The 14,296-nt window shown below is 35.1% G+C and overlaps 1 protein-coding gene across 11 annotated transcripts in view; it reads right to left on the bottom strand.

Annotated features, from left to right (window-relative positions):
* The window catches only part of LOC113925088 (cytochrome c oxidase subunit 7B2, mitochondrial), a 147,699-nt gene that overhangs the window by 85,271 nt on the left and 48,132 nt on the right, over positions 1-14,296 (bottom strand). For 10 of the 11 annotated variants that reach the window (XM_027599611.1, XM_027599610.1, XM_027599617.1 and 7 more), the window contains one exon: positions 13,234-13,289. The exons of the other annotated variant lie outside the window; for it this stretch is intronic. The gene's annotated coding sequence lies outside the window, so the exon portion shown is untranslated. The remainder of the gene's footprint in view (positions 1-13,233; positions 13,290-14,296) is intronic. 11 annotated transcript variants of the gene reach the window in all.

Genomic DNA, 14,296 nt, shown 5'->3' on the forward strand with positions numbered 1-14,296 from the left:
TTTACTCGTTTGGTGGCCAGAAAAGTAGAAGACAGGAATACGAGTTTTTCTTTTCCAGACATCATGTTTAGCAGAATAGAAGAAAATGTATTCTGGACATAATGAGTTTGAAGTGTCCAAGATACCTTTAAAAGGAAATGTGCAAAGGGCAATTGCATTAGTCAAGGTAATGCCAGCTGCTGTACCAAAAAAACCCTCAACATTTAAGTGGCTTAACATAATAAATGCTTATTTCTTGCTCATGTAAAGCCTGGTTAGCATAGTAGAGGGGAGGGAGTGTCTGCTCCACAAAAATGTAGGAACCTTGACTGAAAAGTTTCTACCATCTTTAACATACGGCCTCTACCGTTTATCTGAGCAATGGTAGACATATTCTTAAAGGAGAAAGCATAATAAAAGATGACATTACAAAAGAGTTAAATACAGGAAAAGCAGAATCAAAATGCAAGCTCCTAGAATTCATATTTTTTGAACTTTATTTATGAAATAAAGATTCAGAAGAAGACATTCAGAAATTCAATGTCACTAAACCTAGTGAAAGGTTTTCAAGAAAGAATAGACAATAAAATGTATCAAATCATGCAGGGTCAGGCAAGGAAGATGAACACAGGGAAAAAACTGATGGGAATGAATGACTGAGACTAATATGTCACTTCATAATCATGTGGACTTAATAGTTCTGAGCAGAAACCGTATGAAAAGGGAGGAAAGGATAAAAGAATAAGTGAATGGTGAAAAACTTCAATCCATGTAGATAATTTAAAAAAAAAATGTTTAGTGTAGTCATTAGTTTCAGGTGTACAATGCAGTGATTCAACTTCTCTATACATTATGCTCTGCTCACAAGTGCAGCTACCATCTGTCACCATACAACACTATTACAGTATCACTGACTATATTCCCCATGTTATGCCTTTTATTCCTGTGACTTATTCATTCTACAGATGGAAGCCTGTATCTCCCACTCCCCTTCACCCATTTTGCCCATCTTCCATCTTTTCCCCTCTGGCAACCATCATCAGTTTGTTCTCTATAGGTCTTATTTTGCTTTTTGTTTGTTTATTCATTTATTTTGGTTTTTTTAGACTCCACATATGAGTGAAATCATATGGTCTGATGATCTTTCTCAGTCTGACTTATTTCACTCAGCATAAGACCCTCGAGGCCTATCCATGTTGCTGCAAATGGCACAATCTCAACCTTTTTTATGGTTGTGTAATATTCCAGTGTGTACATATACTTATAGATAACAACATAAAAAAATTTTAAAAAAAGGAGTGTACACAAGAATGCTGAATGATGAAGATATGGTGGATTACAGGGAATGTTGTTCTGTTAGCAAATTGGAATTCCATGAACATATTTTAAGTTTGAAGATTAAAATCCAGTTTGAAATAAGAGTATAAACATATAGCTATAAACTGTAGGACTGCTAAACAAGGGCACAGAAAAGGTGAAGAAGGCAAGAGTTGGGAAAAGCTGCAGTAAAATACCTCAGAAATTTAGGAAATCAGGGTGCCTGGGTGGCTCAGATGGTTAAGCATCTGCCTTCGGCTCAGGTCATGATCCCAGGGTCCTGGGATCGAGTCCCGCATCAGGCTCCCTGCTCCTTGGGAGCCTGCTTCTCCCTCTGCCTCTCTCTCTCTCTCTGTCTCTGTCTCTCATGAATAAATAAATAAAAAGTTTTTTTTAAAAAAAAAGAAAAAAAGAAATTTAGGAAACCATATGAACAACAAAATCCTTACAAAAAATATTTGAATTTTTTATGAAAAACCATTAAAAGTATTGAAAGACAAAAAATGAAATAAAAATATGGAAAGATACACATATTCTTGGGTGGAAACAATCTCATAAACATGACAATTCCTCCTAAGTCATACTATTATGTAATATGTATGAACCCAATTTTAAAATGCCAACAGGTTTCACTTTGCTTCATTCTGTTTTGGAGAACTAAATATGCTGATTCTAGAGTTCAGATGGTAAAATAAACAAGCACAAAAAACTGAGAAATTCATAAAAAAGACAAGAAAAGAAATGGGGGAACAATATTCTCAAATGTTAAAACATATTTCAGCTGTAATATTAGTGTAATGCAAAGCATTATATATAATGTCAATAGCATGAAAAACTGAAAAGTTCTAGAACACCCTTGGAAATTCTGTATATAATAAAGGTGACATTGCAAACTCATGTAGAAAAAAAAAAGATGGATTTTCAATAAAACATGTTAGGGCAACTAGGTTGCCAATTTGATTGCTTGGATCCATCTTTCTTTCACAAGTACTTTAATTATTCTCTCAGCCATTTTCTTCTTCACCTTGATTATGACTTGCCTCATCAATCAGGATAAATTCCCAATAAATCAAAGATTTCAATATATAAAATGAATGTACATCAAATTACTAAAAGAAACTACATAAATATTGTTAAATAATCTTACCTAGAAGTCATTCTGTTCACCAAAACCAAACCCCACCAAAAACAAAAACAAAAAACTTCATTAAAAAATCATGAATGACAAAATCCTAGAACAATTAATATCAAAAGACAAGTAAATTGAGAAAAATAACAGCAACTAATATCACCAGCAATATGCCAGTGTCCAAGTCCTCTGAAAAAATGACCCTCTAAAGAAAAATGGGCAAGTATGTAAACTAGTAACTTATAAAAATGGAAATATGAGCTCTTAAACATGAAAAATTTCTCAATTATAAAAAGAGAAATAAAAGCCATAAGTATACTGAAAACATCTTTCTGTTCCTTAATTGGTAAAGACTCAAAATTTAATAACTCACTGTGTTAATGAGGATGATATAAAGATACGGGTGTTCTCACATATTGCTGGTGGCAATGTGCATGACAGTGTAACTTAAATAGAGGAAAATTTGGAAGCATCTATCAAAATTACAAATGTACATATTTTTTTACTTTCAGGTACACTTGCACACAGACCCAACTGTATGCACAAGGTCATTCACGGCAACACTGTTTATACTTGCAAAGTTAGCAAACCAAATGTTCCTCTAGTTTGTGAATATCCTATGATGAAAATGGGTTGCTTTCAAAATAAGAAAAAACCCAATAACTATTTTGAGATACACAAACACATCACACACACATTTACTCACACTAAGGAAAGCAGACCACTGGAGAATGGAAGTGCAAGAATAGTCTGATAGCTGCATTTGCGGACAGTAAGCACGCCCCAGTCCTCTTAGTGATATAGAAGAAGTGAAAGAAATGGCTTTCATTGAAGAAACTGACTGTGTGGGATATAGCTTCTTAAAAAAAAAGTCAGCTACTAACCCAGTCCATTTGTATCTAGGGTAAAAAACTTTTTCAAGTCTTTGAAAATGTATGAGGTCTGAAAAATATAAATATATTGAAACTAAAGCATGAAAACTACATTTAAGTAAAATGAATTAATAAATGCCTATATAATTTTTCATGTCAATTAGACAATAATTTAACTCAATTTCGTATTTAGGTACAACAATATTTAATTGATACATAAGTTCATTTCAACATGTTGACTTCAGTGCAGGCCTGGGTTTCCAAAAGAAAAAGGACCTAAAGATCTTTAAAATGCTCTGAGACTTAATTCAATGAAAAGGTCTTAAGATATATAAGTTTAAGATAGATATTTAACTTCAAGATATATACTTTAAAAATAATAATAAGGTAGAAACAATCTAAGTGTCCATCAACAGTGAATGGATAAACAAAATTCAATATATACATACAATGGAGTATTATTCAGTCATAAGAAGATGGAAAAATCTCAAAAACTATGCTAAGTGAAATATGCCAGACACAAAAAAACAAGTATTACAAGATTTTACTTACATGAAATATTTAGAATAGGCAAATTAATAGAGACACAAAGAGATCAGAGATTTCCAGGGTCTTGGTAGAAGGGAGAATGGGCAGTTATTACTTAATGAGTAAAGAGTTTCTCTTTGGAGTGATGAAAAGGGTTTGGAAAATAGTGATGACTGTACAACATTGTGAATGTAACGTAATGTAATTAATGCCACGAGATTGTACACTTATAAATGGGATATAATAAAAAAATAAAAAATGTTTTAGAAGGAGTGTATGGAAAGTGGTTTATAACTACTGAATGCCATTTTAAAAGATAATTAATTTGTATTTACCTAGCTGATGAACTCACTTCTCTACCTGATTCTAAAATGTCCGAAAATGCTTCCGACAGTTTGTATCTGAAGCATGTCAATTCTGAGAGAGTCCAATTAAGTTTTTATTTTATTTCCTCCAGTTTTATAACAGGCTTAACTAACAACAACGATAGAAAATACGTTCCACTTGATAATAAGACAGAATTTTTTTGTTTTTGCTGTGAATACTAACACACACGTACTCATAAGCACATGCGAATTCACAAATGTATTAATTTTACTAGGCTGTTAGAGAAATGAAGTTATATAAAACATACAGCAATGAGATTGTGTGTGTAAACTATTTAACTCAATGCCCAGCACAGAATAAGTACTTAGTACTGCGTAGTGGTATATGGAGAACATATACTATAAACAGAACTCTGTTTAGATCTACATTAATCTCAAAAAGTAGTGGGCAGAATCAGGATAAAACTTTATAAATACTTTATTTTAGACTATGTCAATCTCCTAAATCCTCTTTTACATTCTTTGTCCAGATTAACAGCTACTATGAAATAAGTGTCAATCTCTTCATTATAAATTCAACTACTGAAAAATACCTTTAAAAACTAAGATCTGAAACAGTCTTTTTTTTCAATAAAATCATAACTGGAAAAGTTCAGATATCTAGAATCTTCTGTATTCCATTAATAACATAGCAAATCACACCCACAAAAAGCTAACATTATGAAGTTCCTATAAACAAATGCCTATACCTCCTTCCTCTTTATCCCTCTATAATACTATAGACTGAGAAATATGCTTCAGAGTAGAAGTTTCCAAATGCAAAGAAAGATTTGGTTATCACTGTATTAGGAGAGAAAAGATAAGGATAACATGAGTTAAAGAAAATTTTCAACAACGGAGTCACAAAAAATAAAGAACATTCAGCTCGACTTTTATCAAAGATCCAATTAAATTAGAATACTGTTCCCTAGGCATTCTGTCTAAAATTTTTCTATACTGCAATTTAATTATAGAAAATATCTGTACAATATTTTCCAAACATTCTATTTCCTAAGAGATTACCTTTTCAGTAATGCCTATTTGGCCATTTGGTTACCATTCTTTACTGATAACTTGAAGGCAACTATGACTTTAGTAGTTGACCTTAATTAGTTAGAAAAAGATTTGAAATTTTACAAATTATTCCTGGTTTCCAATTTATTAATCTTCTCAGGCTGCTATAACAAAATAGCATACACTGGGTGGCTTAAACAACAGAAATTTATTTCTCACAGTTTTAGACACTGGAAGTCCAAGATCAAACTGCTGACAAATTTGGCTCTTGCTGAGAGCTCTCTTTCTGGCTTGCAGGATGTCCTAACGCTTGTGTCAGATAGAGCTCTGGTCTCTTCCTGTCCTTATACTAATTATAATTCTTATACTTCTGGTGCTATGAAGTATATAGCAACAGAAAGCTGTATACATAATAGCCCATTAGGAAGGCTCCACTCTCCTGGCCTCATCTAAACTTTACCTCCCAAAAGCTCCACCTTCTAATACCATCATATCAGAAGTTGGGGTTGCAACAACGGAACTTTGGGGAACACAAACATTCAGTCCATAGCACATACTTTGCAATTGTATTTAATTTGAGGTGAACACAGAACCTTAAACGTATTTTTGAAATATCATCTCATTATAAGACGTGTCACTCTGCATAACTTTCTTGAATATTTTAGTGTCCTCATATACCGGTGTGCGTTAGACTCACATGGGGGAGCCTGTGCAACATAAAAATGAGATCAACCCAAACGTGTGAGTATAGACATAAGTTAATGGAAACAATTAACCTGGGTTTTCTACAGATGGAAACTATTGGCAGAACAAAACTTCCTATACAAATAATCTAAGGAGGATATTGGTAAGTTAAAAAGAAAAACTCTTTAATCCAACCCCTTTGCAAATTCATAACTAATTCTTGATTATTAGTCCCCTGATCTCTTTTGGAAATCTAATGCAATCTTCAAGTCATATTCATCAAATATTAATGGCTCACTGTAATCATACATCTGTTTATAAAAATCAGGAATATATAATTTTAGGAATAGGATTCATCATCAGGATGAGATGAGGCTCTTAGAAAAGTAGTGACAATTAAATATCCACGAAGGGATTTTTGTAATATTCTGCTTTATGTGCACATATACTGTCTCACGCTGCCTGTTGCCACAATTCAGAAACTTGCTAGCAAAGAGTAAGGCAGGAGTTAAAGAAAGACAATAATAATAATGAACTATAGAACAGATTTATATGAAGAAAGGCAGTAAATGCCAGAACTATTCATTCCAAAAGACCAATGTTGAAAAACTGAAATAACTGTAAACAAAGGACACATGGAAAAGGTAAACATGGGAATTTACTGAATCCTAGATATCTAAAACATAAATCTAGAAAAGTGTATTCTTTGAAAGTATATTACTATGCTTCACAGATGAAGCACGCAGCCTGCCAACTACAAGCAAAATAGTTTCAAAAAATTTAGGTGAATTTACTTATTCTGGATAAGCATCAAATTATGAAAGAAAGTTGAAAGGTATTTAGGTCACATCCCTATTTTATGGCATTTAAAATCATGCCAAATGTCTCACAGGTAACACTTTCAAAGTTAAAAAAAAAAAGAATAAACTACTTATACGTCTCACACTGGAAATAATTTAGATCATTTTTAATGTTTTAAGTGATCTAATATATTTTGGATATAAGATACATAAAATGCACATATATATTATACATACATATTTCAGAAAACCCCTGTCAGTGAAATTTCATTAGATGAGGTAATTAGCATTCCCCATTAGATGAAGAGCGCAGACGCAGTATGGTCACAGAAGCAAAGATACTTGGTATCTACCTTAGCTGTTCTTTGTTTTTTCCGAAGACCGGACTTGTGCCATTGCAAAGTATTTAATTCTCTATTGGACCCTGGTGGTCATGCTTCCAAGTATAATGTGGTCCATTAATACAGAGTGGAGTAAAAGTATGAACCATTACATGACTGCACAAACATGTCTTGATGCCTTATTGGTGCTTATAGCTTCTCTTGAGTGTGTGGTTGACTGGAGATGGTCAGTCCTTATTATTCAAACCTGGGTCACTGGCAGTTTTCCTCTTACTCATCTTCTGGGAAAACCCCGTGTGGCACAGTTAGAAGAAATGGTAATGCACTCAAATTTCTTTCTGTAACTTATCTTAAGACATAAGAGTTCTGAATGGCATTTGGCCTAATCCCAGCCATTTTATTCCACATTGATTTTGCCTTTCCTGGGGCTTTTTTTCATTTCAAAATCTGTACCAAAAAAAAATCACCTCGAGATCAAACCCTGAAATGCCAATATTCCTGGACCTTCTTTTTGAATCAGGTTCTTGAACATTTTGTAATTTTTCAAAACATCAACTAATTATAATTTTTATGCTTTATTTTAAGACCATTTTCTCATTTTTGCTCCTTTGAGTCTCTGTGATTTTATAAATAGTGCCCTTATTATGGTCTGCTTCTGGCTTTCCTCACAGACTTTGCCCAGAGTCCCGGAGTAGAGCAGCCTATTTTTGTGCTCTCTCGAGGAGGCTTGTTCCCCAGCCCTCCCTTATTGTGAGTTTGTTCCAGGCTATCGGCTGCCTGATGTTTTGATGTCTCTCTCCATTAACTAACTCTTGCCTTTGAACCACTGAGCTTCAGTTTCTTGTTTACTGCCTTCCTTGTTATAGCTCTTGGCTTGCTGCTTCAGCCTGTGTGTCAATAGAATCCTTGGCATCTTCCTGTGTCATTTCTTGCCTCTCCTTCTCCACAGATTGCTTTTCACCAATTTGATTTTCCAAAGATAGCCTATGAGCAGTTCACAGTGCGGATTCTGTCTCTAGTCTCTTAGACTGGGCACATTTTAAATATTAGTATGAGGAGACAAAGCTGACACACAAAAGTAAGTGACTACCTGTACTGTCTCACTGAGAAAGCGCAAGGATTAAGTCCTGCCCAGGGTGCCTGAAATCCCAGCGATAGATTCATTTCTCCAATTTCAAAAATTTTAATATTTTCAGGACAGCTTATGTAAACTGCAAATACTCTCTTCTGCTTACCCTTAGGATTTTCTATATATACTACTGTGGTACTTACTATACGTTCTCATATTGCATGATATATTACAATTAATTTTGTTTCTGTGCCCCCATAAAACTGTAAGCCATTTGCATAGGAATGGTATTCCAGTCCTTATATCTTAGTGTCTAGGGTGGCAAATGATGACACTGATCTAAATACATAGTTGTTGAGCTGATAAAAATAAAATATAGGTGGACAGGTAACTATTAACTTCTAATGTATTTACTTTTTTTTTTCTTTTGGTATCCTCTACGCCCAATATGGGGCTCCAACTCACAACTGGGAGATCAAGAGTCACATGCTCTTCTGACTGGGCCACCCAGGCACTCATAGAGTTCTATTCTATGCATTTACTTTAATTGTAATACTAGTAAGTGTCAGAGAACTGAGTCAGTTGCTGCAACAGAAAATCCAAATAACAATGGCTGAAACAACGTGGCTAATTTTTCTCCTGTAATGAGAATTCCATGGGAAGAATATTACTGGTATCCATTTGAAAGTTCAAGGACATATCATGTCTAAAATCTCAGTAATACGCCTGGCCTTTCAAGGTTACAAAGTAGCTGTTCCAGTTCCTGTCATCATGTGTACCTTCCAGAAATAAGGAAGAAAGAAAGGAACAGAAGGAAGATAAAGTAACATCCGTATCAAGAAAGCAAAACCTTGGGCGCCTAGGTGGCTCAGTTGGTTAAGCAACTGCCTTCGGCTCAGGTCATGATCCTGGAGTCCCGGGATCGAGGCCCACATCGGGCTCCCTGCTCGGCGGGGAGTCTGCTTCTCCATCTCACCCTCTTCCCTCTTGTGCTCTCTATCTCTCATTCTATCTCTCTCAAATAAATAAAATCTTTAAAAAAAAAAAAAAAAAGAAAGCAAAACCTTCCCAGAAATTTCATCTCAGATTTCTAACTATATTTCACTAGACAGAATTATACGAGACTGTTTCTCATAACAAGAAGGATGAGAACATGAAGGGCTTGTGTTTTCTTCTTCTTCTTTGCTAATTTTTTTGCCTGCAACAATAGTGGGACTCCGTAAGTAAGAAGGAAAGGAGAATAAATATGAAGTCACAGGCAATCTCTGTCAGAGGTACTGATGAGTATGACTGCTAGGAGAGAGTCAATATAAATGAAAATACAAACGTAAGAGAGTCAATGTAAATAAAAGCATATGAAAATCAACTGATGGCTGCTTCACCATCCTGCCCACTAATGGCTAACAGGAGTCAGGCATTTTGATTTATACGTTTTGGAGGTATAAGCTTCATGGGAATCCTAATATAGTATCTCTATTTTTCATTCAGCCTCTTCATGGGCTTCATAAATAAAGTTTTCCTGAGCACTTTCTATATATCTAGCACTGTGATACATTGAGTAAAATAACATAATTGCCTTCAAGCTGCCCACTTTGAACTAAACTTTTCAATAACAGAAGTGAGCACAGGGTCATGCAGGGTCCACTGATGAGGCACCTAACTCAAATGGGGTGTGTGCTTGTGGAGTGGGAATTTAGTCAGAGGACTGCCACAAAAGGAGAAAGTGGAGGTCTCTAAATGGGGTGCAGAAGGATGTTACTGGCATAGAGTATTAGTGCACAAAGGCACACGAAGGCAAACAAAATAAAAAATATTCCAGGATTTGTAAATTTTTTAAGTATGCAAAGCACAGAATTCAAAGGGAAAGGCAATGCTGGTGAGAGAAATTAGAAGAGAGGTAAGCAAGAACCAAAGGGTCTTTTTAGACAATGAGACACTAAATGAATTGAAACTGATACCAGTTTCATGCTTTAGGAAAATCTTCCTGGTCCCACAGTTTACTGGAAACAGACAACACTGGAAAGAGGGAATTCAGTTAAAGAACTATTCCAATTGTTCAAATGAAAAATATGAAGGCCCAGAGGAACTGGAGAAAAAAAAGAGAAAGAGAGAGAGAGAGAGAGAGAGAGAGAGAGAGAGAGACTGACTCCATGGACATTAAGCAAGTCGAAGTTAAAAAATACATTTACCAAAAATGCTGTTTGTGTGCATGTGTGCATGGGGGGGGGGTGGTGGGCAGGCAGGAAAAACAAGTATAGAGTGGGGAAGAAATGAGGGCAGAAAAATAAGACAACTTCTATTTCTTCACTCATTCACCGATTCAATAATGATGATTGAGCCAATTTTCCTAAAGATAGTATATGTTTGGGGTAAGACATAATAGACACACCTGTTCGCAGTCATGTCTAGACATCTGACCCAAGCACAAGATGAGGCAACCTCACCAAGAAAACAGTCATTCTGTCATAGAGAAACCTAACAATGTACTCTTAAATCATGGGTGAACAGCCTACTTCCTAGAGCAAATCTCAAGGACCTAGGGAATAATATAAAACACGAGATATTATTAAGCAAAAAACAGGCCTGATCAACACAATGTTTCCAAAGTGAGTTACTTAAGAACCTTCAAAATGACTTATTAACGAAATGAGAAACTTATTACACTGGCACCTCTGTAGCAATTAAAAAATAAACTCTGATATCTAAAACATCAGATAAAAATTCTTAAACCATAAGGAAAATGATGCAGGCTTCGCAAGGCCAATCCATACTTAAAATAGAATAGCAAGGCACCCAGGAATAGATTATGGTCCCAGGTCCAGAGAAAACCAAGCTATGTGGTGAGTTGGAAGCATGCAACAGTTTCTAAAGCCAGCATTCTATTATTCTGCCTTTATATTATGCATAAAGGTGCCTTAAGGTTCACTAACCCAATAGTTCTTGTCACTGTTGTTAGCAGCTCAACCATACTAATAACAAGGCATCTCTTAATGCACTGCCTGGTTTGGAAAAAAATGTATAGAACAAATAGTGCCCAAAGTAATTCCGGCAGCATCCATATTAAAGAATCCATCTCTTCTCTTTCAAAAGATTTGTTTCCTCTATGTTTGTGCATTGGAGACTATTTGATCTTAAAGACAATGAAATCAACAAATTAGCAGAAATGAGTATGATTAAAACAAATACATAGTATAGTGTGAGTATAGTATACTTATAGTATAGTATATAGTATATAGTATACATATATGTATATAGTATATAGTATACATGTATATAGTATACATATAGTATAGTATAGTATAAGTCAAAAGATCTCAATTAAAATCTTGGCTTTTGCACTTACCAGGTTTCTTAGCCTCCCTAAGCCTCGCTAATAATACAGAAATAGTTACACTTAATTCACAGAATTATTGTGAGAAATAAATGCTTATGAGGCACCCAGCCCCAAATCTGGCATAAATTAGTTTTAAATAGATACTAACATAAAAGATGGATTAACAACATCTTTCAAGGGTAGTGATTTGTATTTCCCTTTTACAGGAGAAGAGACTGAGGCTCTGAGAGGGTCAGTGACTTGTTCAAGGTCACGATAGTAGTAAATATGAGAACCAGGATTCAAATGCAGATCTACTGCGGTAGATAGTAGACTGCTCCGATTTTTTTAATTCTACTTTTTAGAAGATATCCTTTCAAAAAGCCAGGACTTAATGTAAATACTGTGCTGATCTTATGCCTTCAGAATTAAATGAAAGAGGGAGCATACAGAAGAAAATAAAAGCAAAAGCAGTCTACTCCAAACAGTTCAGTACTTAGAACTTAGAACACAGAACCTATAAGAAATGATTAAAACAATCAAGATAATTTATAGCCTGGAGAAGAGACAGTAGGAGGAAATATAATTGCAACCATCCAATTTACAGAAATGTAATTTAGAATATTATGCACACTTTCAGTTTGCAAGGATGGTTTAATTATTCCCCAAAACCTAAAAATTAAATGTAACAAAAAATGACAGTTTTTTGCTGTCGGTTTTGAATAAGAATTTGTGGGGATGGGGGTGATTGCAGGGGATAGATGAGGGAGAGCTCTATTTATAATTCATGGATGAATTACTATATTTACATTTGCAAGTTCTGTAGGTATAGGGGAGCTGCTTGTAAGGGAATATTAAAACCCGAATCACTTTTCACATGATGTAGATTTCAAAAACAAAATGTAATGTCTGGATTTTCATGTTTAATTATTAAAATACCCATGCATTTACCAAAAGGAAACTGTTCATAGCAATTTTCCACTTAAAATTATTACCAGCAAAGAATTTGTCTATGCTGTAAAAATTTCTCAGTATATAATTTCACACTTACTAAATGATATATTATTTGCCACTATCTTGATCTGAAGAATTTTACAGATTAGGTATTTCCAAATTCTACTTTTAAGCTGACCACTGGCTCCAGGTATAACCTTTTATTAGGGCAAGAAAAAAACTGAATGCGTATTTCTAGATAGTTACACACCATACTGATCAAATCAACCTAGTATTAAAAAAGACCCCTCACCAACTAATAGCAAAGATTTTAAAAAACAATGTCTAAATTTTTCATAAATATATAATTACACAATCACACCAGGGGGCGCTCTTAACACTGAAATGATGGATGACATATTTTAAAACACATGGTGGTCTCAGTTGGCCAAAATGAGATTTTTTTCTAGGCATGTAGTACTTGCAACAAGTGCTTATCTCTTGAAAATGTTTGCTGCCAACACACACATTTTCTTTTACATCCAAAATGTTTGCGTTGTTAAGACTATCAAGTTAGTCTATCAAGTAAAACATTTTCTGCTGATAGGAAACATCTTATTTTGGAAACATTTGTCTATTTAGACTGGCATCTGTCTCTTATTCTTTCTGTGGTTATGCTGATTCTCAAAAGTCAACAGAGTGCTTAAGAGTACATAAAACTTTAAAAATGGTTTCACTGCCCATTTTGTTTTTTGTAAGATTTCTACCAGACCTTCAGCTCCTCCCCACCGCCCCCCACCACACCGTAAAAAGGGGGTTATCTAAAACTGACACACACAATGAAATTCTAATCTGAGCAGTATGGGCCTTTTCTGTATTTTCTCATTACCTGGTAAGAACCCTGAAGCCCAGATGTTCTCCTCAGAAAATTCAAGATGCAGATTCCTAAAAATATAATTAGAAAATCAGTATGAGGCTTCAAGGAAATAGAAAAAGGCAAAAGGTAAGTTTGGGCTATAAGTCACCATTTACTACACCATCAATAGTAAATATTTTTATACAAATGACATCTGATTAAGGAAACTTTAAGAAATAACTTAAAGTCAAAAGAAAAGAATCATAAAGTTTGTGAAAGAAGACATAGCTACCTGTCTTCCTATAGTGGCAGAGAAGGAGTTTGTAAACTTTTCTCAACCCATATAGTTGAGATCACCCCTTTTCTAGGCAGCTGCCTCCATGAGTCGTCATCTACCTGTGTGTAAACTGACACAGGAAAAGTTCTAACCAAGATTCACTGGGTACGAATAGAGAGCAGGCTGCTACCTAGGATGCGAGTTCAAGGCAACAATGGACCTACCTGCTGTTTACACCCTCACACCCTAAATGAAATTCATGAGGATACTAATGTCTCAAATCCTGTTGACAGAAACAAATTTTTCATTCTAGAACAAGAGTAGGGTTTAAAGTAAAATATACCTGGAACAAAAGATGCATTTATTTATTACTTTAGATCAAAGTATACGTGAATGATGGGAAGTCCTACCTATGCAGAAGTAGATTTTAATACAATTTTTGACAATGTGGAAAGGAAGGAAGAAAAAAAGAACACAGGAGGAAAAGAGGTGAGGCTACGGAGGAGAAAACCTTGCAGGAAGAGAATGTTTGCAGTTAAGTGACTACTGTTACCTGCGTTACTCCCTCTTGATCTTTGGAGTGAAACAATTACTGAGAGGTTCACCCAGCCAAATGAAGCCCTGTTTGGTAAGAACACCTGACCTGAAGCAATCTGGCATATGGTAAAGCCACCTGAGTTTCCCTCAATAGCAAAGTTAGAGAGAGTGGTGTTTGGGGTTCCATGTGGTCCATCCTGTTAGAAGCAGGCCCTGAGCCAGTTACTAGAAAACAGAGATAGAGTTTACTCCCCACTAGCACTGGAATGGTTGCCAGAAACC

This window comes from Zalophus californianus, chromosome 2, assembly GCF_009762305.2.
Source record: "Zalophus californianus isolate mZalCal1 chromosome 2, mZalCal1.pri.v2, whole genome shotgun sequence".
NCBI classification, from domain to species: Eukaryota; Metazoa; Chordata; class Mammalia; order Carnivora; family Otariidae; genus Zalophus; species Zalophus californianus.